The sequence below is a fragment of the Triturus cristatus genome, chromosome 1_1 (assembly GCF_964204655.1).
Source record: "Triturus cristatus chromosome 1_1, aTriCri1.1, whole genome shotgun sequence".
NCBI classification, from domain to species: Eukaryota; Metazoa; Chordata; class Amphibia; order Caudata; family Salamandridae; genus Triturus; species Triturus cristatus.
This window is the reverse complement of record NC_140579.1, coordinates 991,060,897-991,088,230: the sequence shown is the minus strand read 5'-3', so window position 1 is coordinate 991,088,230 and position 27,334 is coordinate 991,060,897.

The window sequence follows — 27,334 nt, the reverse complement described above, 5'->3', positions numbered from 1 at the left end:
GAGCAATGGACAGGTGGAACGTTTCAACAGGGTGCTAATGGGATCCATCCAAGCAGCCATCATGATGGGGAAAGACTGGGAGAAGGAGATACAGAACACGATGTGGGCCTACCGCATCACCCCCACGGGGACAGGGTATAGCCCCTTCCAAATCCTAAGGGGGAGACACCCCTTCACCAAGGACAACGTAATGTGGAGGGAGAAGACGATCACAAGCAAATGGTCTCCAGCGGTAGTACAACACAACCTGGAGAAGGCCCAGAGAGTGTACACGGAGTACTACAACCAGAGACGGAAGGTCAAAGACGCCACTCTGGAGAAAGGGGAGTGGGTGAGAGTCAAGTTAGCGGTACGAAGGAAGAAGGGAGACAGCAAGTACAGTCCACCTCTACAGGTGGAGGAGGTGTATGAGAGAGCTGCCTTACTCAGCGAGGGGAACGTGTGGTCCCATGACCGCATGGCGAAATGCAACAAGATCCTAAAATGGCCAGAGGAAGAGAACGAGAAAATAACCCATGAAACATATACAAAAGACAATGAAGGGAGTAAACTCCCTGAAGGAAGAGACATACAAGAGAGAGAGTACAGCGAGGAGCAGGAAGATCAGGGGACGATGGAGTCGGAAGAGCTACCGACGGAGGAAGGTCGCAGCCCGGACAGAGTGGGGCGAGGTGACCCCCGAGGTATGGAGGGGAGCCCAGCCGTAAGCAGCGATCCTGGAAATTCCTGCACCCCGGTAAGACGTACCCGAGCCGGCAGAGTGATTGTGAGGCCTAGCCGCTTCAAAGACTTTGAGCTAGATGGAGGGTGTATACCCTAGAGACTGTGAGGACTGCATGTTAATTGGGCCATGGAAAAGGAGGGAGATATGTAGTGTGCGCTCTAGTCCGTGCACGCTGCGTGGCCACGCAGCGCGTGAGGGCAGAGCGCGCAATTAGGCAATGCGCATGCGCGAACAGCGGAACGGGATAGAGAGCGGAGCCGCGGCACCGAGTAGGTTGTGCTGGCCCGGCGCTCTTGCGTGTGTAACCAAATAAAGCTCAAATATTGTTCCTGCAACCCCTGGAGTCGTGTGTTCCTTTGGGGAGATACTTACAACATTACAGGTCCCAAAAGCGAGACCTATTGGCTATGCCAATGCTTGTTTTGTTGGCATCCACAGAAAATACACTGGACAGGCTGATAAAAACCAGCTGAGGTGGCAACCCTAGGGCTAATGCAAGGCCAGACGTACGTCCTATTTCACAAGCTTCCAGCCTTCCAAAGCGTACTAGTCACTCAGCAATCCTGAAGCCAAGAAGTTCGTTCACATAGTATCCAATGGGCACGTGCGTATGGGGGCGCCGGATCTGGAATTCAGATATTCAAAACAAAACCGTAACACTTGGAGGTATTCGTACTGCCTGTCTAAATCATGTCACAGACGTCTCTCTCTCTCGAGGCATCGTGGGGCGTGCGTGCTCGCCAGCTGACGCGCTAAGCCCCGCCCCTGCTCTGACCCGTCCCCTGAATGCGGGCCCCGGGGGAAGTGAAGGTCGCAGACCAGTCTTCCCCCGGGGAATTCGCGCAACGACCGGAAGGACATGGTGGGGGTGGGATCATAGGAAGGAGAGGGGCGGGAGTTGGGAGGGTATATAGGTGTCAGGAGAGGAGATCCGGCCTCTTCCTGACACCTGAGCACCACCGGGAGGGAGAGAGAAAAGTTTGTTGTGAGGAAGTGTAGCGGAGGCCGATTTGTCGATCGGCTGATGGTCGGAGGATTCGCGAAATGTCCGGCCTGGGCTAGGGAGAGCGTCTCAGTTTGCGAGGCCCCCTATGAGGATATGCGGCGCGGCGGCTGGCTTGACCGTGGTAAGGTGACCGCGAGTCCGATCGGCCGGGCGCGGCGTTTGCGGCCGGGCGTGTCCTGCAGGCACAGGCCTGGAGTGTCGTGGCTGGGGGGTGTGCACATGCGAGGAATAGCTAGCTGCGGCTAGCACCGGCAACGTGGAAGCGGCAGGTAGGGGGGGGGGTATTCTGAGCGGGAGGGGGAGCGGGAGCCCTACCGCGTGCTCGTCGGCGGGGGTTGGGTAACGCTGCCTTCGCCTGCTGGGGGGGGGGGAGCTGGGAGACAGTGCGCGCGTCTGCTGTGGGCCCCGTAGTGGCGGCAGGCGGGTTTTGAGGCAGGGACGGCGGGATCGGCTGCGCTGCCGCTTCTGTGCAGGGTATCAGGGTTCGAGCCTCGAGGCCGCGCCCTCGTCTCACGATTCTGGGCTTATTCACTTAACCCCCCCATGCATGAAGGTGTAACGTATATACGGAGCTCGGTGAAGCGCTCCAATGCCTTCGGGTCGAGTTTGCGCTCAAGTTCGCATGCTGTGCTTCTGGGCAAATTAGTTCACTCCCCATTGCCTGAATGTGTAATGTGAACAAGGATCACTTGACCCCCCCCCTATGCATGGAGGTGTAACGTATATACGGAGCTCGGTAAAGCGCTCCAATGCCTTCGGGTCGAGTTCGCGCGCAAGTCGCATGCTGTGATTCTGGGCAAAGTATTTCACTCCCCATTGCCTGAATGTGTAATGTAAACAAGGAGCTATGTGAAGCGCTCCAATACCTTCGAGCAGAGTTCGCGCTCGGCAGGGTGCAGGTATGGGCTCCTTAATTCTTGGATCTTCACCATTTAATTTGTTTATGGTGCACTGGGGGGCCACCCGGGGGTTCGGCAGAGGAGGGGGGGGGGCAGGTGACGGGTTGTTGTCCGTGTCAGTCGTGCTGCGAGGGGGGGCTAGGTCAGGGGTGAGGGACTGCCAGTGCGGCACGAGGCCCGGTGGTGCTTGGGCCCACCTGGTTGCGGCGACCCGGTGGGGGGGGGGATCCGTGACCGGCGCATAAGGCCGGCAGATAGGGGGTGGGGCCAGCGGGGCGCACAACGGCTCTGAGACGCTGGCCAGAAGCAGTAGGGGGGTCCGCGGCGGCCTGCCCTCCTTCGAGGGATTCGCGCATTGAGCAACGCAAACTTGTGAATCCTACTGAGTTCAGAGTATGTGCGGTGTGATGGGTGGTATGGCTGGGGTTGGGGGTGCAGATGGAAGTCTGTGACGGTGCGACGGAAGTGGAGTTGGTGTGCTGGGTACAGTGCGAGTGGCGAGATGTTCGATGGCTTGGCGTTATACTGTGCGGACTAGGTGTTCGCGCCCTGGTTGGCACCGGGTGCGAATGTCTAGGTCAGTGCAAGGAGCGACAGGCGTCTCCGACGGGGGCCTTGGAGAGGGGGATTGCCTGGGGCGGTGGGGGGGTTGTGCAGGTAACCAGTCCATTGTGTTATTTGTTTCAGGCGAGGGCGGCCTCAGACGGCGCAGGGGCAAGGAGCTCCGGGCTGGAAGAGGTGGTCCTGGACGGACGCTCAGGTAACTGACTGCGGGGGGGAGTTTTTAAGTTTGGGTGTCGTACTTTGCCGATACCGTGTTCACGCCCTGGTTGTCACCGGGTGCTCAATTTCTGTCGGGAGGCACTGGTATTTCCTTCAATGAGGTGGGACAATGCTGGAGGCCTGGGGGACCCAGGGCCCACATGACGCACAACTGGTCAGCGGGGGAGTTTGGTGGTGATACATGCCAGGAGTGGTACGTCGCCGATGAGGCCTTGGAGTGGGGGTTTGCCCTGGAAGGGGAGGGGGGGGGAGTGCTGGTAACCAGTACATTTTGTTATGTGTTGCAGGCGAGTGCGGCCTCAGACGGCGCAGGGGCAAAGTGCTCCGGTCTGGAAGAGAAGGTCCTGGACGGACGCTCAGGTAAAGGACTGGGGGGGGTTTATGTCTTGATCGTGCTTTGCCGACACCGTGTCCACGCCCTGGTTGTCACCGGGTGCTCAATTTCTCGGTTATGCAATGGTCTTTCCTTCAATGAGGTTGGGACGATGCTGGAGGCCTGGGGATCCCAGGGCCCACATGACGCACATCTGGTCAGCGGGGGAGTTCGGTGGTGATATATGCCAGGAGTGGTACGTCGCCAATGGGGCCTTGGAGTAGGGGTTTGCACTGGAGGGGGGGGGTGTGCAGGTAACCAGTCCATTCTGTTGTTTGTTTCAGGCGAGTGCTGCCTCAGACGGAGCAGGGGCAAGGAGCTCCGGGCTGGAAGTGGAGGTCCTGGACGGACGCTCAGGTAAAGGACCGGGGGGGTGTAAGTCTTGGTGTCGTACGTTGCCGATACCGTGTCCACGCCCTGGTTGTCACCGGGTGCTCATTTTTCTACGTGTATGCACTGGTATGGTGTCGTACGTTGCCGATACCGTGTCCACGCCCTGGTTGTCACCAGGAGCTCATTTTCTACGTGTATGCAATGGTATGGTGTCGTACGTTGCCGATACCGTGTCCACGCCCTGGTTGTCACCGGGTGCTCATTTTCTACGTGTATGCAATGGTATTTCCTTCAATAAGGTTGGGACAATGCTGGAGGCCTGGGGAACCCAGGGCCCACATGACGCACTGCTGGTCAGCAGGGAGTTCGGTGGTGCTACATGCAAGGATTGGTCCGTCGCCAATGGGGCCTTGGAGTGGGGGATTGCCCTGGAGGGGGGGGGGGGGGTGCAGGTAACCAGTCCATTTTGTTGTTGTTTCAGGCGAGTGCTGCTGCAGACGGAGCAGGGGGCAAGGAGTTCCAAGGGATGGCAGCTCCGGTCTGGAAGAGGAGGTCCTGGGCGGACGCTCAGGTAAATGAATGGGGAAGTTAATGTCTCGGAGTTGTACTTGGAAGCTTAGGTTTCACGCCCTGGTTGGCACCGGGTGCTCCTTCCTCGGTGTATGCCAGGGTAGTCCTTCAGTAAGGTGGCAGCGGGGGCAGCAAGGGAGTTCGGTGGTGATACATGCAGGGGCCTGGGGGGCCTCAGTATCGGGAGCGCGAGGGTCGCGAGGCGTGACGAGGGCAGTGTGCTGCAGGTAGGGACTTGCATGGGGTGTGGGACTGGTAGAGGTAGTTTGTGGGCCACTTGATAAGATATTCACCTCTCGGCGTAGCAGTAAAGGGGGCTGCGGGGGTGCGCCGGTGGGGTTAGCGGAGGAGACGGAGAAGGCCTGGGCCGCTGCTTGAGGGAACCAGACGGGGTTGAGGGTTTTTTCAGGCACTGCACGTGGCGTTTGGGGATCGTCACGGGATTTGTAGCTGGCAATTAGTTGGCAGCAGGGATTCTGGCTTGCAGGGCGCAGTTTAGGTAGGGGGGCCGGGACCTAGGTCTCCATGGTGAGTCTTGTGCCTACAATGGTGAAGGATCTCGCAGGACAAGGGTTTGGAGTTCCGTACACGCTGCCGGTGTCGTAAGGTGGTAAATGTCACACTCTTCTTTAAACATCGGGGAGAGGCGTTCCGGGTCGGGGGGAGGAGCCAACACACGGTGGTCGTGTCGTAACGCTACTGACACTATGGCGATTTCGTCGGGGGCATCTGGGAGTATGGTAGTGCGGGACACAGGAGACGAGATGAAGTGGTACCGGTGGAGCAGCGGACGTGGGCGCAGTGGCTGTGGTGAGGGGGTGCGCAGGGGGGGGGTTGAGGCACCAGTGCTTGGGGGTACGCAAAGGGAGGCCTATGACTGGGGACTTGGGGTTGCCAAATGTGGAAGGTAGTTTTAACGGCGCTACAGACTATTTCGGTTTCGTTCAAGGACTGGGGCCGATGGGCAGTGGCTCCTTTAAGGAGCGGCACGAATCTTACGCCTGAGGGAGGGCACAGAGGTGTCATCTGGAAGACTGTTCAGGGGTGGGGGGGGAAATCGGAGGTGGGGGAGAGGGCAGTATAGGAGGGGGTGTGGGGCCGTTATAGTACACAGAAGGGTTTGGGCGGGGGTTTTGGAGAGATTGGGGATGGAAGGGACAGGGACATAATACTTACGGGACTAATCATTCTTTTTCTACTGCAGGTAGGGGGAGTGGCCTGGGATCCAGTGTGGTCGCATGGACAGGCGGACACTCTCCCAAACGTTGGGCAGCAACAGCGGCGACATAGCGGGTGTACGGCTGTCCTCTGGTGGGAGAAAGCAGTCATTTGGGATGTTTGATGATTGTGGGGGGAACGGTGGAATTGACTCAAGGTGAGCTTGGCGGCCAGTGGGTGTGACTGTGCCATGCGATATGGGGACTGGCTCCACTACAAGCAAAGGCATTGGAGAGGAGGTTCTTCGGAACAGGGCAGGTCTGGTTTACTCCAAGAGGCTTGGCAAGGGATATGTTTCAATGACAAGGAACTTGGGAAGCTGGTTAGGGAGAAGCGCTGCGCATTGCAATGAAGGGCTCTGGGGGACGTTTAGCATGCTTACAAGGAGTCAGGCTGCAGCGAATGAGGCTGTTTGGGGGACGCTGGTGGCCTGGTTGGGGAGGGGGGCGCTTTCATGGATGGGGAGGCTCCTGGACCGGTTTCTTGGTTACAAGGGTCACTGGAGTAAGGGTGGATGGGCATCCACCGATGGTGCATTGCAGAGGAGGACCTTTTTGGGGGCGGTTAAACATGCTTTATAGCTAATAGCCCACAGGTAGGGGGTACTGTTTGGGGGACGGTTGGTTGGGATGGAGCACTTTTCATGGCTGGATTGCCCTGGATATGCACATTGTTGGAAAAGTACGCTGGCTTTATGGGTGGATGGTAGGCCACCGATGGTGCCTTGCAGAGGATGGTTTTTGAGGGCTGTCGGACATGCTTACGGGGGACAGGCCCGCAGGTAATGGGACTTTTGGAAGAGGCACAGGCGGTCTTGTTGGGGGCTGGGACGCTCTTCAGGGATGGGGGATTGGGCTGGAAGGTTACGGGATTTCAACGGATACTGGCGGTGCGGGTGGATTGGCATCCACCGACGGGGCCTTGCCAAGAAGCGGACGGGGTTCGTGTGGGAAACGCTGCTTGTTGCCGCGGGACATAGTTCTCAGGGGTGGATGGTCATCCACCGGGTGCCTGGAGCGTTAGGGTGGCAACCTGGGGGGACCGGTGGTCCTACATAGAATAGGTGCGCCTTTCGCAGTCTGGGGTGTCCCGGTGAGAGAGGAAGTTGTACGAGATGTAGGTTTTAGGGGATGGGGGGTCATCCACAGGGTGCCGCAAGGTAGACTGGATGGAGGCGAAAGGCGCACTAGAATTGGGGGTGGGGCAGGGAACCGCCCTCCGGGGGTTTCCCTGGTTGGCGGTACTTTGGAGGGGTGGGTAGTCACATACGGGCGGATCCACCCCTCGGGAGGGGAGAACGGTACACAGGTGACTGATAGCGGGCGCGGGAAGCAATGACCAATGAAGGAAATTACACTGAGGATGCTTGGAGGGCAAGTGATGGGGAGAGGAAGGAGGTCACCGAGTGAATGGGGGAAGAGTCTAACAGGTGAGATGGTTTTGAGAATGGATGAAAGGAGAATGAGTCGGTATGGGTTGGGGAAAGTATATTTATTGCATTTATGTACTGTCGAATAAAGTCTAAATGATTGCAACCATGTCCTAATAAAATGGCCTTTTACACTTCAAGTAACAGCGTGGAGTGTGGTTCTTGCGCGATGCGGGCCCCGGGGGAAGTGAAGGTCGCAGACCAGTCTTCCACCGGGGAATTCGCGCAACGACCGGAAGGACATGGTGGGGGTGGGATCATAGGAAGGAGAGGGGCGGGAGTTGGGAGGGTATATAGGTGTCAGGAGAGGAGGATCCGGCCTCTTCCTGACACCTGAGCACCACCGGAGGGAGAGAGAAAAGTTTGTCTGCCCACCCACCCTACAGACATTAAGCGAAGGGTTGGGATAGATTTTGGGCTGAGCGTGCCAGTTTAGGGCAGGGTTGCAGAGTAGAGGCGTCACGGTACTTTGGAGGGGTGGGTAGTCACATACGGGCGGATCCACCCCTCGGGAGGGGAGAACGGTACACAGGTGACTGATAGCGGGCGCGGGAAGCAATGACCAATGAAGGAAATTACACTGAGGATGCTTGGAGGGCAAGTGATGGGGAGAGGAAGGAGGTCACCGAGTGAATGGGGGAAGAGTCTAACAGGTGAGATGGTTTTGAGAATGGATGAAAGGAGAATGAGTCGGTATGGGTTGGGGAAAGTATATTTATTGCATTTATGTACTGTCGAATAAAGTCTAAATGATTGCAACCATGTCCTAATAAAATGGCCTTTTACACTTCAAGTAACAGCGTGGAGTGTGGTTCTTGCGCGAGCCTGCGCGAGACCTCGCGCTTCCACGCACTGTACACATTCCAGCATCAGCTGAACCCAAGTAATCCTTAATGAGCGCTCGAATCTTGTGATAAATTTCATAATTATGCAACCCCTACAAATAGGCACCGAAATTAAACCTAGCTGCAGAAATTGTTTTATTAATGGCAGGCTATTGCAGCTTTGATTTTCACAAAACCCATCCTTGATGGAGGTGCCGGGCATTAATTAAAACCGATTCAATTACGAAAATGTGACTAGCACATGTGCTTATTTACCTGGCGAGAGCTAACTTGGGAAGCCAGGTGTCTTTCCACATTCGTTTTCTCTCCCGTTTCTTTCCTCCTGGCTCACCTTCAGAAGAGCAGGCCCTGCATTATATGTTTCACAGATGAGAAAAGTGATTAAAATCCCGAGCATTTCTAAATTATTAATGGCCGATTCAGTGCTCTTATAGAAGAGCGAACTACAGAAGAAACTGTTACTCGTTCGTGGATTTTTCTCATGCATAATAAGAAGGTGAGAGCATATTACTGACAATGCTCTCTAAATTAACAAGAACAAATCTTTCCACAAGGTGCTACGAGCTCTGTTAATAAATGATGAATTGTGCCACCTAGTGGCTCTTTAATTTAGACACGAAAAGAGATATTCTGACTGCAGACAATATCCATAAATTTATGAACAAATGAATATAATCTGAAAGCAATGGGTTTAACTGTATTTAGCAAAATATGCTTATTTTGTTTTAACGTAGGCACATAATCGCTAACAGCGTAATGCTATCTGTTGTAATAACTTTCGAGTTCGGTCTTTCTGACTATTTTAGGGCCTTATATACAAAGCATTTGCCATTCGCAAACCAGACGTGAACTGTAAAACAGCATACACTGATGTAAGAAGCCTTAATAAAACAGGCATTAGTAAATATTGCACAGTAATGCGTTGAAATACCAGTTGCTATTGTGCTACATGGAAATTGTGTTTTCTACTCAGCGGTTACCGATTACTGGCTCGCAAACATTATGTACAAAGTATTCTCAAACTGGGAATGAAGGTGAAACAAACAAATTGCATTCACAAAATACCACCTAGAGGCAGCAGATGGTAACCACGTGCAAACTATAACAAGAGCGCACGCGCCTCGCGTATTAAGTAAACAAGCATGCGCGTCTCGCGCGGCAGCAGGGCGAGGGGAGAGAGGAGGGGGCCTGCACAGGTTTCCCTTGCGGGAGCGAGCAGCAAGGCGTGATAATTACTAACATATGGCGCCGCTGCTCGCTCCCGCAACGGAATCGCCAAACGTGCACGCATTGCCATTGGAAGCAATGCAACGCGTGCACGTTTTTGCCTGCAAAAGTGTAGCGATGGCTAAAGGTCTTTTTCCTAAGCAGCGCATGCGCGCTGTGTAGGCGAGACCTAAAAACATATCAACAAACAACTCTCAGAATATATTGAATCCACTGGATGCCTCGACTCCTCACAGTCTGGGTTTAGACCAATGTACAGCACGGAGTCAGCACTGATTCCTGTCACTGATAATATAAGACACTCCCTTGACAACGGCCAGGCAGTACTATTGGTGCTGCGGGATCTGTCGGCGGCTTTCGACATGGTATCCTTTTCTATTCTGCTCAGGAGACTCAAAGAAATTAGGATCTGTGGACAAGGCTTTCAATGGTTCTCGTGTTTTCTAACCCATTGGACACAGACCATTAATCTTGGCTCCTTCCACTCTCGTACTATGGAGCTTACTAAATGAGTGCCTTAGGGATCTTGCCTTAGCCCCAGCTTATTCAACATTTATGTGGCACCGCTGGCAAAACTACTCTGAAAGCTTGGCTTTACTCCGATTTCATATGCTGATGACACCCAGCATTTACTATCATTTGATAAATACTCTAGGAATATTCAGGCCCCTTTCTCAGAAGGTATGTCAGCAATTGCTGCTTGGATCACGAATAATGTTCTACAGTTAAATGCTGGAAAAACCGGTATCATGCTTTCCGGTGACGCACCTTTGCTCTGGTGTCCAGAGTGGTGGCCACCCAAACTAGGAGCTGCCCCTGTCCATAAGACAATGGTCAAGAAGCTGGGCATATGCCTGGCCCTGAAACTTACAATGAAAGATCAGGTGACAGCTACCATAGGTTCCTGCTTCAATTTGCTAAGCCTCCTGTGCAAAGTATTTCCTTTTCTTCCCCTCACCGTGCGTAAAACACTTGTTCAGACACTGGTGATAAGCAGCCAGGATTACTGCAATGCCCTTCTGATTGCAGCATGTGAGGCTTCTCTAAACAGACTCCAGGTAGTTCAAAACACAGCGGCCATCTCGTCAAGAACCTGCCAGCCAAAACAACCTCCTCCCCCTTCTACAACATCTGCATTGGCTACCGATACGTAAGTGGGTTAGATTTAAGATATGTTGCATTGTGCACAAAGCGTTAAACAGAAAAGAACCCGGTTATTTAGTTGAAAAGCTCATCCAATACCAGCCAAATAGATTCCTTCGATCAGGGGGGAAATCTCTGCTCCTCATTCCCCGTTGCAAGAAATCTCGCATGGGTGGAAAAGCTTTTTTTCACTTAGTCATCTACTACTTAAATCAACTCCCAATTCATCTCCGTAAGTGCCTAGAAGTGCTCTATAAGTAAATAAATAAATACATAAAAATAAAATGGCCCAGCCCCGGGGATGGGGTCCCAGGGGCTGAATATTGCTCGGGAGGGGGGCTGCTCGGCCCCCTTCCCATTTATAATAATAAAACAGAAAAGGCTGGGCCCTGCATATGGGGTCCCACGGGCCGAATTCGGCCCAGGAGGGGTGCCGCGCGGCACCACTCCCCTTAGTATTAGTTTTTTATATAAATTGCAAAGGCCGGCCCTGGGAAATGGGGTCTTCAGGGCCCGAAACGGACCAGGGAAGGTGGGCCACGTGGGCCCCCTTCCTAAAAATAGAACAAAATGGAGAAAAAAAACCAGCAATTCGCCTGAAGCACCGCCTCCTTTCTCCACCACTCTGCAAACAATCCTCCTGGCGCACTGCTGTTTGGGGGATGTAGTCCCCTTGGCTGCTGATGGTCCATAGGGGCCAAAAAGACCTCCTGTTACTTCCAGTAAGGCCCACAGAGCAGGATTGCATAGAGATGACTGTAGGCCATGTCCCCTTTATCCACCACTCTACAAATATGCCTCTCGGCGCACTGCAGGTGGTGGGATGACGTTCCCTAGCCTCCTGTGGGCCTTAGGACTAAAGTGGACTTCTTCCCCCAAGCAGCAGTGTGCAAGGAAGCATATTTGCAAAGTGATTGAGAAAGGGGGTGTGGCCTCCAACAACCTCTTGGTAATCCAGCTGTGTGGAACTAATTGGAGGTAACAGGAGGGGTAGTTGGCCCCCAAAGACCTCAAGAGCCAAGGGGAGTTCATCCCCCAACTAGTAGTGCACCGGGAGGTATGTTTGCAGGTGGTGGAAAAAGGGAGCGTTGCCTCTGACAACTTCTCAGCAAGCCTGTGTGGGACTTACTGGAGGTATCATCTTAGGAGCCAACTAGCTTCCTGTTACCTCCAGTATGTCCCACACAGAGGGATTGCTAAGAGGTCTTCGGAAGACATGCCCCCTTTCTCCACAACTCTGCAAACGCAGCTCCTGGCGCACTACTGGTTAGGGGATGAAGTTCACTTCATGAGTAATGTAACATGTGGGGTCATAAGCAGTGCAATGCGGGGGACCGAGTTATAGTTAGCTCCGCTAACTATAACTGCTGAATTTCACTGGTTTTGCACAAGTGAAATCTGATCCTAATTATGAGGTCCCTGTAACCTTTGTTTTTTTCAGTGAAGAAACTATATATATATATATATTATCTACTGGCGGTCGCCAGTAGATAGTTATAGTTAGGACCCTGTTTCCATAGGAAATCCGCAACATTCTATTTGGAATAACTTTAGCGCCGGTCGATGAATCCTCGCGAAATGTTCAAAATAGGTGGGGCGCTACGCTCCGCTCCTACCCTGAAAGTCTCGGGGGGATTCGTCAAGCGGGGGCTGAGAAAAAAGGGGGGTCCCAAAACGCGTTTTTCCCATGCATTTTTCCATAGGACCTTTAGACACAGCTACAGCCCGAACGGCTGAACAGAGTTAGTTGAAATTTGGCAGAGAGGTAGTCCTCAGGTCAAGGAAGTGCCTTTTGTAGGTCTGGTGTAAATCTGTTCAGTAGTTCCTGAGAAAATAGCATTTAAATCAATATATATATGTGGGCGGAGCCTAACCACACATCTCATCCTGAGATCTGATTGGCTGTCAGCACTTCATCCAAGAAGTGTTGGCAGCCATCTTGGGACCAATATACATGATAGCACCTCATTAAAAAGCATTGCAGTTAATAGAAGGTTTTAAGACTTTAGTTACATTATAAATCATTTGTTGATGGTACCATACTCATTTTAGGAATTGTGGTATGTTCTAAGGTGATTTCACCATGTGAAAAAGCCTTCTGCTGGGATATCATGATTGAGAGAAAAATATTTTCTCATGCTTTTACCACAGAGGTTTGGAAGGTGATCTATAAGCTAAACTGAGAGCTTATTTTCTGTAAATTCACATTATCTTTCTCAGTCATGTGAGAATGAAGTCTGACATTCTCAGTAAAACATGTACATCCAACAAGGGCAGAGACTGTCAGTTGATTCCTTTGTGTTCTACTGCAGCTTTCCAGAGTGTTCCAAAGAACTACTAGAGTGCTAACCGTCCTACTTATGATAAATGTATGGCACATCTGAAGCCATCTTGCTTGGATTAAAGTGGTAACTCTTAAAACATTTAATTTAAAAAGGAACAAAATGAGGGGGTTCATTTTTCCATAAAAAGTATGATTAGTGCTGCAGAAAGAAAAATTAGGGCACATTTTGAGTGACTTCTCAAATCCTCTTCTATTTCATTAAAAAATTCTGACATGCAGACTGAAACATGCCCTTTCAATACCAGCAGCAGTTTTCCCTGGTGAGCAGTAGCTTTACTACAGTGATCTAATGAGCAACTAGAGTGCTAACATTCAGAATTTATGGCAAATGTGTGACATATCTGAATACCTTCATGATGGAATCAAAGTAAAAAACTGAAAGCATTTCCGACTGAGGAGACTGCAGTACATGAGGAAATTAGGAAACTTCATAACAAATAAATCTCCCAAGATGGCCACCGGAGACAAAAGAGCCCAAATGTAGCCCAAAATCACCCAGATATAGCCCAAATATAGCCCAATGACAGAAGTGTGCAAAACACTTATTATTTTGTGTTTTTGCAGTGTTATATAGTGCAGACTTGTCAGGTATTGGAGTGCTTTACATGAGCATTGGTTACATCACACAAGAACAAATTCATTTTGGTTGTAGACATGGGGAGACTAAGTGATTTGACCAGAATCACAGAATGTCGAGCTGAAGCAGAAACTTCAACCTGGTTCCCCAGTTGCAAAGTCTGCAGTTCTGGAAGTAACACCACATCCTCTCCCCTAAGTGCAACATTTAATCAAGTTGTCAACTAGATAAAAAAACATAAAGATAACAAATAATTTAAAAGTGCTTTGTCGCTATTTGAAAACTCAGAAAATATGTCCTTATTTTAGTCTTTTAGAGCACTAACCATAATTTTGAAGCCAATAAGACCCTCTCATATATGTAATTTCTAAAGGAATGCTCTAGGTATTACAGTTTTGATTACATTAAGATGATGTCAGGCGTTCCACACTTTTGTAATAAATATAGAATGTTAGCAATCTAGTTGTTCATTAGGATACTGTTGAGAGGCAGAGGCCAGGGGCACGGACTCTGAAAATTGAAGGCAGGTAGGAGGGTGCAAAGGCAACAATTTAACCACACTGAGCAGGCAGGAAGGGCCGTGGAAGCACAACAGACTATGGAGGGCAGTGGAAAGGGGGGCAGGGGCAACAAACCAACAATACAGGACTTGCAAGAGAGGCTGTTGGAGGGAAGATCTATTACGGGTCAAGGAAGCTAGGGGCGGTCCCCAGAGCCCCGGGAGCCACCACAGAACTGAGCAGGAGAGTGAGTCAGGGACAAAAGGGGCACCTTAATTTGAGCCGGGGTGCCTAGGAACGCTTGCTCCAAAAATGAAGAAAACAGACATATGAGACATGGAATTGGAGGCAGAATACAATGGCAGTTTAATGAGAAGATGCAACTTCAAAGAAACCGCAGAATAGAGACATAAAGTACAAAATACAGAATCCAGATAATCATACAGCTGTCATGATATTCTCTGTATCTCAATTAATGGACTGACAGAGAGAGAGAGAAAACACATCTATAAATGCATCATGAGAAACAAGTTACACCAAGGAAAATGTTACCTAGGGACACTCACATTTACTCTTAGAGCAAGCATTCCTGCAATTACAATACAACATCTTTTAAATGCAAAAGTAAAGAGAACAATGGTTAAACATAACATGACATTTCATATAGGTAAAATAGAATAAGATACTTCAAGCAAAGCAGAGCAAGACATTTTAAGCAAAGGAAGACAAGAGCTCCCAGTTCTTGGGGAAAACCTGCACAGCCTGTTAACCTACATACAGACGGCGAGGTTGTCCGTCGATATCTGTGGGTGCTCCCTTTTTACATCATTTTGTGGGCTCCTTTGCACGCTACATCTACCTACGTATGCTACCCAAAAGCTTCGTCTGCAGATTTTACCAGACATTTCGTCATTTACCCACTTAATGCTGACAATGGACTGGGTGAAAAGGTCAGTCTCTCAGGCCAATCGCTTATCGTAAGTTCCATAGAGCAAGCAGAAAATAATGGGTATTGTACAGGAATTCAATATATTCATGTATAAAATCTCCTCAGTTCTCCTAACTTGACGCTCTGCGGTTGCCACTTCCTTAAAAGCGGGAAACCTGCCCAGGAAGCAAGTACCAGTCCAGGATGCAGCCTACTGTATGTCGACAGCTTCAGGGGGATGTTGAACTTTGATACCGAGCACGGAGCACTCGGGTAGGGTGGGGGCTACTAGTTTGGAGCAGAAGGCCTCGCAGACCTGCCTTCAGACTGCTATACACTAAAATTGCAGAGCTATGGTCAATTTAACAAAGAGGCCTACATATTGAACAGAAGGGCCTACACAGGGGTTTTATGCTGGCTGAGTGGTAAGGATGTCTCAGGATAATTATAAAGCAACACAGGACCCGCTGGTCAATTTAATACGGCCTACAAATGCGGCTGGCAGGGCAAGGACAAGGGTCTCATACTTCAGGTGTGGCCAGAACGGGCCAGGGGCCCCCTGTGATACAAAATCTACCCTCCTTCAAGGCTGTGGCAATGTAATAGACCATTGTGGGCAGAAGGAAGAGGCAATGGTAGTACAACCATACATGCCAACAGACCCGATTCAGCCAGGAAACGTCCAATGTTTTTAAGCTCAAATGGGCTTTGTTTGATCTGTCTCCTGTCTACAATATCCTCTTTTTCAATGTAACTCAAAGGGGAAAATCAATACCCCAGTTTTTTTTCAAAATCTCCCTCTTACCAAGTTCAAAATGTTCGCAAGTATGGTACATTGGATCATGGAAGGAAATGGGATAGGGACATGGACTTGGATAACAGAGGACAGGAGAGACATGGAGAGGTGCACCAAACTGACCCTGCAGGGCAGGCATCAGGGTTTGCAGCAGCACAATACACCACACAGGGCATGCAGGACGGGAGTGCAGCACAACAATCCATAGAAAGCAAGAGGGAGGGGACAGGACCATGCACATGAACAACAGAGAACAGAGGGGCAAGAGGCAATGGTAGCTAGCTGACCATAATGGACAGACAGGAGAGACGGCTGCAGCATAACAGACCATAAAGGGCAGGAGGGACGGATCAGGGGCATTACAATGGAACAGACAAGCCAGGAGGGAGGGAGTAGGGGTCTGCACATGTAAACAGAGGGCTGGGGGCAAGGGGACAGGGCAGGAGCAGCAAGATAGCCATGGAGGTGAGGCAGGATGGGCACTAGAAGCAAGACACAACATGAAGAGCAACAGTGAGACTGTGATGGCATACACACAGACCATGGAGGGAAGGTGGTAGGGGGTCAGGGGCAGCTAACTGACCACACAGGGAAGGTGGGAGGGGCCATGGCAGCACAGAAGACCATGCATGGCAAGTGGGAGGGTTAGTGGCAGCACAATGGCTATGATGGGCAAGAAGGAGGGTGCAGGGGCATGCACAAAGGACGATGGAGGATAGAAGGGAGGGTCAGGACCTGTGCACAGACAAGAAAGTTCAGGGGAAGGGGCCTCACAACAGACCACACGGGGCAGGCAGGAGGAGCAGTTGCAGCACAACAGACCAGGGAGGGCAGTACAATGGACCATGTAGGACAGGAGGAAGAGGATAGAGGCATGGCATGTGGACAGGCAGGGTGGAGGTGGCAGGGACAGGTTACAGTCATCTGACAATGCTAGGCAGGTGGGAGGGGAGTGGCAGCTCAACAGAACACTCAGAGTAGATAGGAGTGGCAGGTCCATGGGACATGGTGGGCAAAAAGGATGGAGCAGGGGCTTGCACAAAGACATCGGAGGGCAGGGGGAAGGAGAATAGGGGCAGCAAGCTAAGCACAGAGTTTAAGCAGGAGGTCAATGATGGGGCATAGAATTGGGCAATGGAGGGCAGGAGGAGTGGACTGGTACATCATACTAAATTGAGGGCAGTGGCAGCACATCAGACCATGCATGGCAGGAGGGAGGAGGCTAGTCCATGGATTCACACAACAGAGGATAGGGAGGAGGGGGATGGGGCAGCAAGCTAACTGTTCAGAGAAGGCGGGTATTAGAAACTTTATTGTTTTTAAAACATTTTGTCTGTGCAAACTACTTAAAATATGAACAAGTATGCAGCATAATCTCACTTTTATTCAGGAAGAAGAAGACGTTAGTGACTGTGACTCCGGGCTCACTTGGCAAAAACACCCCCTGACCCTCCACCCCCTATCGCAAAATGTAATGCCCGTGAAAAGGGTAGGTGAACACAGTGTTATATAGAACATAGTCCTGAGAGCACGATTGAAAATGAAAACTAGATATAGTGTATGGTATAAACTATGCACCAAAAAGTGTGATATAAGATGAACCAGGCGTGAAATATAATATGCAATACATTGTGCGCAATGACAGATTCATTGGAGAGCGCGAGATAGCACAGGCACTAGCGCGTGCTATGCGATATGCGCCTTGGAGTGTAATATGCACAGGGCAGTGTTGTGTAACCTAACTAGTCTCTAAAGTTGTAATATAAAATATGTGCTGGGGAGTGTAACGTTGCATATGCACTGTGACAAAGATATGGATCCCAAATTGTAATATGTATGGCATAGCACTGTGCGTTATAACATAGGCATCGAGGAAGGCACGTTAGATGGGGCAATATAACCCGTGCGAAGACAAGTGTGGCATGACATTTTCACGGGGTGGTGTTACAGTGCACATGGGCTAGAGAGTGTCATAGCATATGCACTAGCTAGTGGAATACAATACAGAGGTGTGTGGCACTCGGCAGGCAATGGTGGGTGTAACACAGCATTGGGCTCTGTCAGGAGCACGCTGTGACTCGCAAGTGATGTTCGTCCCCTTTCCAGAGAGTAAAATAAAAAGTATTACACATCCGGCAGTGGATGTGTGTTTTATTAACTGTGAGGGGGGTTTCTTGCATAGTTTTGGTCGAATTTTTGTCGAATCCCCTTTGAATGGCTTGGTGTGCATGTGTATTAAATGTGCCCGTCAATAGCTACCCATGTTTGTATAAATAAACGACAAGGGTGTCTACCGGGATTAGGCACGGTAGAGCATCAGACATGTCAGAGCTTCACTAGTGGTGTAAATACATTCCACGTGGATTAATTGCATGCATAGTCGCCTTTTAATGAATATCACGCAAATCGTCATGGTGATAGGTACGTACGGTTTGTCCAGCATGTCCTAGGTGTGTCTATAAATATATATTTTTAAAAAATAATAAAAAACAGTGGCCGGCCCTGGGGATTGGGGTCAAAAAAATATAATTAGGAGACAGGCCCTGGGGGATGGGGTCATCAGGGCCAATAAATTAGAATAAGAAGGGGAACCACACAGCCCCCCTTCTTAAAAAAATAAAATAAATAAAAGACTGGCATCGTGCCGGAGGCCATGCCCCCTCCATGCAGCACTCTGCAAACGCGCCCCCAACAGGCATCTCCAGTATGCGCCAGGGAGCTGCGCTGCAGACAGGTGTTCTGAGGCCAAGCCCCTTTTTACACCTCTCTGCAACGCAGCTCTGTGGCGCTTACTGGAGGTACCTAGTGGTCTAGTGTGACCCTAGGGACCCTTAGGATTCAAGGGGACTTAATCTCTCAACTTAGAACAGCCACAGGGCGCGTTTACACAGTGGTGAAGGGAGGGGACGGGGCCTGAGGTGACGTGTGCAAACACGCACCATGGCACGTTTTAAATTGGGGATATAATTTCCCTTCAATACTGAGGGCCCCTGGGGGCTAACTAGCCCACCAAGTGCTTCCAGTAAGCGCCACTGAGCTGCATTGCAGAGAGGTGGTCCAGGCCGTGCCACTTTTTACACCTCTCTGCAACGCAGCTCTGTGGCACTTACTGGAGGTACCTAGTGGGCTAGTTGGACCCTAGGGACCCTCAGGATTCAAATGAACTTAATCTCCCAACTAAAAACGGACACAGGGCGTGTGTACACAATGGTGAAAGGAGGGGACGGGGCCTGAGTTAACGTGTGCAAAAACGCCCTGTGGCCTGTTTTAAGAGGTAGTTTTAATCCCCATGCCCTATTATATACTAGGGGCTTATAGAGGAGGTAAGGCTAATCACAGGGGGACCCCAACGCATAATGTTCCCTAGTGTATGTAGGTGTTTTCACTGTATTCTAAGTGTCTTTTAACATAGCACTGGCTCTAGGACTGGTTAGTCAGACTCAGTTACCACCAGTATCCGTCTGAAAAAGTTGAGGGTACAGGATGATTTTGCAACAAGGATTCTTTCTGCTCTTCTTTTTGTTCTTTCTGCACGTTATCCTTCTTCCTGCACTTATCTTCGTATTTGAGGACTTCTGTTGCTTCTTTCTGCACTTCTTTTGTTTCTTTCTGTGCATTTTTTCTTCTTTCTTCACATGTCCTATCTCTGTAGGCATAGTTAGAAATTAGCATTTAAAAAACCTTTGAAATTAACAGAAAAAACCATAGGTTTCAGGCACGTTATAGTTAGGAATTAGCATTTAAAAAACCTCAGAAATTCACTGAAAAAACCATAGGTTTCAGGGGTGTTATAGTTAGCTGGACTTTTCACTTGTACAAAACCATTGAAATTCCCCCGTTATAGTTAGTTCAGCTAACTATAACTCGCGCGCCCGCAATGCACTGCTGATGACGTCACATATTACATCACTCATGACATGGTCAGTGACATCACTCATGACATCACTGATGACATCTCAAATGACATCACTGATGACATCACTGATGACATCATCCTTGTGATAGAGTGGCAGACCTCCTCTCACCCTAATATAACCTTTGATACACACATTCAAAAATAGAGACTAAAATTTTCAAAACAATGGACATACCAATACCAGTTACAACAACCTCTTCAGTAATTCTAAGATCCACATACACATCCACTCATTCACCAACAGTCCAATACAGTCACTCATACATGTACTCACTCATCATATGTACTCATACACCTATACATCCTGTTACACAATGCCACTCATCCATAGAGTTACTCACACACATAGTCACTCATGCTAATAAAGAATCAAACATACATTTACTTGCATATACAGTTATACACACACCACCACACTTACTTCTACGGAAACTTACACATACTTAGTCTTTTAAACAATCACTTATAGAAACACATACTTATTCATACAGGAACTCTTTCAATCTCTCACTCTCACATATACTCACATATATACACCAATAGTCACATATACTAGTTTAAAACATATGTAGTTACTCATAAAGACACTATTGAGACAGTCATTCACTCACTAACACACCCATACACACACTCATCCACCCATACAGTCCTGCACACATACTGTGTTCAACACATACAAACAGTGAGTCACTCATTCATGCACCTATGCACTACGTAATACCCCCACCAAACCATGCAGACACTCAGAATGATACTCAAATAACCAACTAATAACCTATATAGACACCCATGTAGCTACTCACCAACCCATGCAGCCACTTATACACAAAGTGAGAGACTGATACAGATATTTACATATTTAAACATTACTCACTAAGCCATGTATTCACTATGATACACTTAATCAGTCAGTTACACAATCAATTTTTCAAAAACAAATCATCCATTTAGACACTTATATACCCATTTATTCTTCCATCGACCTTGAGATATACATATATAAAACATATTTAATTTTCAGAATAACACACATTCACTGGATGATGTCATCAGTGATGTCATCAGTGATGTCATTTGAGATGTCATCAGTGATGTCATGAGTGATGTCACTGACCATGTCATGAGTGATGTAATATGTGACGTCATCAGCAGTGCATTGCGGGCGCGCGAGTTATAGTTAGCTGAACTAACTATAACGGGGGAATTTCAATGGTTTTGTACAAGTGAAAAGTCCAGCTAACTATAACACCCCTGAAACCTATGGTTTTTTCAGTGAATATATATATACACACACACACACGCGCACGCACGACGGGACCCTCCAGGTATGGATCACAACACGTCAAATAAACTCCAAGTTGCTCCTTTCACAGTGCTTTTATTTTATCTCAAAACCTCAGTGTTGATCAGGCATAGTGCCTGCCATGACGCGTTTCGATCGCTGAGAGGCGATCTTGATCACATGACACGCCACAAGACATTAGACCAATAAGTAAAGTGCATGCCCAATCGGTTACAAAAATTAACTGAAATGTTGATAGATAAATACATAATTATATTTATACTGGATAAAACAATATTGTCCTAAAAGTATTACCCTTGCAAACATTTCTGTTACTTCTAAAATATGTACACGTTGACCACCTAAAACTGATATCATCTAAGATACTTCATGTCCTAATTTGAAACACTATAATAGCATTCTCTTAAAATATTACTTTAAACATGTTGAATATTACAACTGCAAGATAAAGTGCTAGTGCTATGCAGGTTGTTACCCTCATTATTTTACTAAGGAGCATCAAGGAAAGTATCATTAGATATCAATGTCTTCTATTTGTGGCAATTCTGGTGTACTTATAAAAATCAATGGAACTTAGTAGATTGATCTTGGAATATGCAAAGTCACAGATGATTATAGTGTTGACATCAATACAGTGTACAGTCTATAAAGTTCAGTGCTAATGTGCAAATAACAAACAACCAGTGCAAAACAATTGTGCTCAATATGAATAACCTTAACATATATAACGCTAATCTGGCAGCCCAGAGGCAAGGACTGAAGGCCGGAAATGGATAACATTAAATTGCAAGTGCTAAATATTGTATCTTATGACAGAGAAGGTACTGATATACAGTTATCGGACTAGTGCCCATATAGCTGCCTATTCCCATACTCGGTGCAAATAGAACAATGTTAAATTGATATAAAGAGGACTCTAAAATATTAGTTCTTCAATTCATAAACAGGAACAACATCATAAAATATCAAGGTATAAGAAAAGACCTTTCTGGCTAAATAATTAATGCATTAAAATAGCCTAGAGGAAGTTGTGTAAATCTTCACTTGTATTCAGGCCATTAGGCATCTTGGTATCTTAGTATCGAGGGCCAGAATAAAGTGCGGGCTTTTTTCTCGGTTGCCTCCCCTTCTAGGTACAGGGACAGCCACTAATACAGAATGTGACAGATCATCTGTATTTACTACGGCTCTCAGATGCTGCAGAATTCTCTTGTGTACAGGGAGCTTCGTATTACCTATGTACTTAAGCCCACAAGTGCATTGTAACATATATATGGCAAACTCAGTGAGGCATGTAAAATGGTCCTTAATAGGAACTGGTGCCAAACTAAACGCTGTCACATATTCTGTTATATTGTTGCCAAACTTACAGGCACAACAAGAATTACATTTGTAAAATCCTGGTTTGGTTAACCAAGTTGGAGTCTGTGTTACCTCTGGACTAGTTTTCACCAGGGCATCCCTCATCGAGGGAGCCCTGCTAAAGGTAATCAAAGGTAAAGGAGGCAGAATCGGTTTTAGGGTTACGTCCGTTAGAACAATGGGCCATTGGGAGTAGATAATTTGGTGAATTTTGCGCTCTTGTTTACTATATGTCATGATTAATCTGACATTCTGTGTGTCTTTTTCATTGTGCTCTGTAGGGGATATCAGGACAGCCACCCTATCTGTTTTGCGTACTAAGCATGCCTCCCTCGTGTGTGTATTGGCTTTGTTGAGGGCTCTATTTAAAGCAGATCTCTTGTAACCGCGACCAAGAAAACGATCAAACACTTCCTGTTGGCATATCAGGTCTGTGTCTACGCTGCAAATACGGCAAATTCTTAAAAACTCACCGTATGGTATGCTTTGAATTGAGTGACTAGGGTGCGAGCTATCCACGTGAAAAATTGAATTTCCCGCAGTCTTCTTACGATGTAATTTGGTCTCAATTTGACCCTCCTTAATATAGATCTGTACATCTAAAAACTCAACACAACTGTCGCTGATTTCTGCCGTGAATTTTAAATTTTGTGCATTGTCATTGATTGACACTACAAAAGCTTGGGCTGATTCTCTAGTTCCCTCCCATATCAAACACACATCATCAATGTAACGCCAAAAGTGACTTACATGTGCATCCCAAATTTGTATGTGTTGTGTCTTGAGGACATGCTCCTCCCACCAGCCAACATGAAGACATGCATAGCTTGGGGAGAAGCATTCCCCCATCGGCACCCCTCTCAATTGCTGGTAGACCGCCTTATTGAATGAAAAGTAATTGTTACTTAAACAGAGTTCGATCATTTTCACTATCATGTGGTTGTGTTCATACAAATGAATTGATCTGTTCTCCAAATAGTATCTCACTGCCGCAAGACCATCTGAATGGTGAATACTAGTATATAATGATGTAATGTCCATTACAAATAATAGAAAGTCTTGATGCCATTCAACATTGCTGATTTTTCTAAGAAAGTCTCCAGTGTCCTTTATAAATGAAGGTAGACTTGTAACATGATTTTGTAGAAAATTGTTTACGTACTTGGATATAGTTCTCCATAACCCACGTCCTCGCCGATATTATGGGATAAAGTGTGCAGGTGTGACAGGAGGTTCAAACCTCAAAAAATGTAATTCATCTCTTTTCAGCAGTCCTTGCCTTTTCCATTGTGACAAATTCTTGAACACTATGTCTTTTGTGGCCTACAAATCTTGCTTCGAAGCTTTCCTATAACATGTTACATCAGATAAGTGTCTATTGGCTTCATGCAAATACTGCTTTTTAGGCCACAACACAATATTTCCACCCTTATTAGCTGTATTGATAACTATGTAATGATTGTACCCTAATTTTTTCATAAAGGCAAAATATTGTACTTGAATATATTTCCTTTGTTTTTTTTTGCAGTTGACAGAACAATTTAGGGGCATATTAGCAAGGGCTGGCGATATAATTATCGCCGCTTTAGCGTCCGTTTTCGGGCGATAAGCGGCGATAATAATATTGCAATATCATCAAGGGCACGCTAGTGCATGTTTCTTTGATGTAGAGCCCGTTTTTTCACAGTCTCGCCTCGCATCGCTAATGAGATGCAAAGAAGGCGTGGCTGTGAAAACAACACATGAAAATATCGCAAAAGGCAGCTTCGCGATATTAACAAGGAGGTTCAGCGATAAAAAAAATCACGCTACCTCGGCCTTAACGCTGGAATTTAACGTCTGTTAAATTCCAGACTAAGGCATACTAATAATGGTAGGTGGATTATGCTGATACGACCACAGGGTCGTATCAGCAATGTTATCGCTGTTTTCCATGGAACATCGCTGGAAATCCAGCGATGTTCCATGGTAAACACCGCTATCGCTGAAATATTATCGCCATAGCGCTATGTATTGTTAATATAGCGTTATCATGGCGGTAATTTTCAGCGATGGCCGGCGATAATATTTCTACCGCTATGTGGGGCCAGCGATAATGGCCCTTGTTAATATGCCCCTTAATTGTTTAAGTTCTTCCACCACTCTGTCACTACATGTATCGATAGTATCTTTGGACATTAGTGGAAAGAAGGTGGAGGGAGGGCGGAATTGGCTATTGGCCACTTTGTTGATATCAATCCCTATTTCTGACAGATCTTGTTGCGTCAAATTCATGGTGTCACTATCCTCGTTAGTCTTAGATTGTAACATTCTTAGAGTTGTAATATCTTTGGCCTGTAGATGGCTGTCAACTTCATCAGATGTGGCATTATCCCTGGAAGCAGCTGTAAACTTGTTAAGTTGATAACATTTAATTAATTTTAGCTTGCGAATGAATTTGAACACATCAATTCTCAATTGATTGTAAGCAAAATTACTCTCCGGACAGTACGTCAGGACCAAGGATAAAAGTTGTAATTCTGCCGTTGTCAATGTTGTCTCTGTAAGGTTGATTACGGTATTGTCTTTAGATTTAGCTAACGCCTCCACCTCTTGCGCCTCCTCTCACGCCTGCATTTGTTCCTTCATTGCCTTGCTGTATTTGTGGACTCCAGGGACGCAAGGTCTACCTCCGGTCCTGCTGCAAAAAATTCAATTCCTCGGCTGGTGTTCCTATTGGTTGTGCATCCGATGTCGTTGGTCTGCAATCATCTGAATCGCTATTTGTTGTAAGAGAACTGGCATCAGAGACAGCATTGGGTATGGCATTGTCACAAGATGCAGATGGTAAAACAGCAGGTGGTTTGTTTGCCAGTGCCTGTCTTTTAAAATTGTCAAATTATCTTGAGAACGTAAATATCCTGCCTGTGGCAAAATCATTTTTGTCTCTGGCAAACTTGAAAATCTTGCGTGCTTTGATGGTGTCCTCATGTTTTTTGATCCTTACTTCAATGTCAGCACGACCTCTTGTTACCACATCCTTTTGTTCTATGGCATCTACTAATATATATATATATATATATATATATATATATATATATATATATATATATACGCACACGCACACACACACACACACACACACACGCAGATATAGTAAAGATAGTTGTGAGACCTGACAGCCTTAGGGTGGTCTTCCCCCAAACTTTTTGCCCACTTACCTCAAATTTTGCTGAATTCTTTTTGTTGGCCTTGGGACTCCACGTACTTTACCACTGCCAACCAGTGCTAAAGTGCGTGTGCTTCATCCCTAAAACTTGTTTTGATTGACTTATCCACAATTGGTATCTTTAATTTAACTATAAGTCCATAGTAGAGTGCACTACCTGTGCCCAGGGCCTGTAAATGAAATGCTAATAGTGGGCCTGCAGCATTGTGCCACCCACAAAAGTAGCAATTTAAAACATGTTTCAGGACTGTTGAATTGGCATTTAAGAACCCCTTGCCAAGCCTTAAATTCCTCTTTTATTACATATAAGTCACCCCTAAGGTAGGTCCTAGGTATCTGATAGGGCAGGGTGTTGTGTAGACAAAAGGTAGGACATGTACTTGTAGGTTTTACATGGCCTTGTAGTGAAAAACACCGAAATGTGTTTTTCACTACTATGAAGTCTACCCCTCTCATAGGATAACATTGGGAATGCCTTATTACATTTATACGCTGAAATTCCTGATTGAGAAGGAGTAGGTTTGTCATGTTTCATGTCATTGGAATGGAAGTGATAAATCTATATTTGTAAAGTTGAATTTATAACTACCCTTTAAAAAATCCACCTTTAGAAATATGGCATTGTTCTTCTCTTAGCCCCGAGTTCCTGCAGCCTGTCACCAATGCATGTCTGGGGTGGGTGACAGCTGGACTTTGTGCATTCCCTTTAGACAGCCACACACAAAAGGAGCTCAGGTGTGACTGAGTGGCCATCCACATCCTTATGGGTCATCCTGAATGGGAGGAAAAAGCTGACACTTACACCTGAATAAGCTGTGTCCTGTCTCCACATAAAGGACTGCATACTGCCTGTAGTGAGTCTGGAGCCAGAGCTGGGAGGGAGGTCCTCTGTGCACTTCAAAACCCCTTTTTGAAGTTACCTCTACTTTAAAGGCACAACTGGGTATAAGTACTGGGCCACTGACCCCACCAAATCAGACACTACTGGACCTGTGAAGAAATTCTGCCAGGGGAAAGGACTGCCATTCTGCAGGACTGCTGCTCTGGATGGTCTGTGTGTTTCTGCTATGCTACCCTGCTGAGGGAGGACTGGACCCTCTCACTTGAACCCAGAGTGATTCCAAGGGCATGCTGGCATGCCCCCTGTTCTAAGTCTCAAGGACATCAAAGACTACTCGACACCCTGAAACAGCACCTGGACTATGCTTGCTGTAAGTCTTGCCCTTCCAAGTGGTGCCAATCAAGTCCTGGACCCTTGAAAGTGGGTATAAAGTGCTGCAACTGGTAAAATCCATGCATCAATTACATTATTATTATTATTATGGAATTTTATAAAGCGCATGGTTACGCACACCGGCGTGTCCCCGCGCTGAGAGGAGAGATAGAGGCCGTCAAGCTAACGGTCACAACAATGCTGAGCGGTAGAGGTGAGTTTTTAGAGCTTTGCGAAATATATTCTCTGAGGGTTCGAGGCGCAGCTCTACCGGGAGAAGATTCCAGTTTTTAGCCGCGAGAAATCTAAAGGATCTCCCTCCCATGCGAGCTTTCCGGATTTTGGGGATAACAGCTAGTCCAGTGCCCGAGGATCGAAGCGACCGCTCCGGTCTGTAGGGGGTAGTAAGATTACAGAGGGGAGTAGGCGCCCGGCTCATCATAATGCGATGGCACAAACAAAGTGCCTTAAAAATAATCCTCTCCCTAACGGGCAACCAGTGTAGGGTCTTCAAAGTGGCTTTGGATGGAGTGCGTCTAGGAAGCCTCAATACCAATCGAGCTGTGGCGTTTTGAAGAACCTGGAGACGATTAAGGCATTTTGCTGTCACGCCCAGGTACAGAAGATTGGAATAGTC